The following is a 438-nucleotide window of genomic DNA, read 5'->3' as shown; positions in this document are numbered from 1 at the left end:
AAAAAACTTTTTGTTTTTTACTTTTTAAAAATATAAATTTATTAATTTTAATTAGAGGCTAATTATAATATTGTAGTGGATTTGCCATACATTGACATGAATCCGCCACATGTGTACATGTGTTCCCCATCCTGAGCACCCCTCCCACTTCCCTTCCCATCCCCTCCCTCTGGGTCATCCCAGTGCACCAGCCCCGAGCACACTGCCACTTTAAGACCCAACTTTGCTTGTTTTGCAAACAGCCTAGACCTCCTGACAGAGGTCTTGGGGATGGGGAGGCCTCTGGGGTTGTGTTTTCCCAGCAGGTGACAGGATGCACCTGCTCAGAGCTCCAGCCTAGGGGGCCCACAGCACAGCTGTTTTTTTCTCACCTTGGACAGGCTAGATTTATTAATAGCAGGAAAGGAGGGGTGGAAGGAGGAAAGAGGAAGGAACAAT

This window comes from Odocoileus virginianus, chromosome 8 (assembly GCF_023699985.2).
Source record: "Odocoileus virginianus isolate 20LAN1187 ecotype Illinois chromosome 8, Ovbor_1.2, whole genome shotgun sequence".
NCBI classification, from domain to species: Eukaryota; Metazoa; Chordata; class Mammalia; order Artiodactyla; family Cervidae; genus Odocoileus; species Odocoileus virginianus.
The sequence above is the reverse complement of the archived record's forward strand: the minus strand, read 5'-3'. Positions refer to the sequence as shown.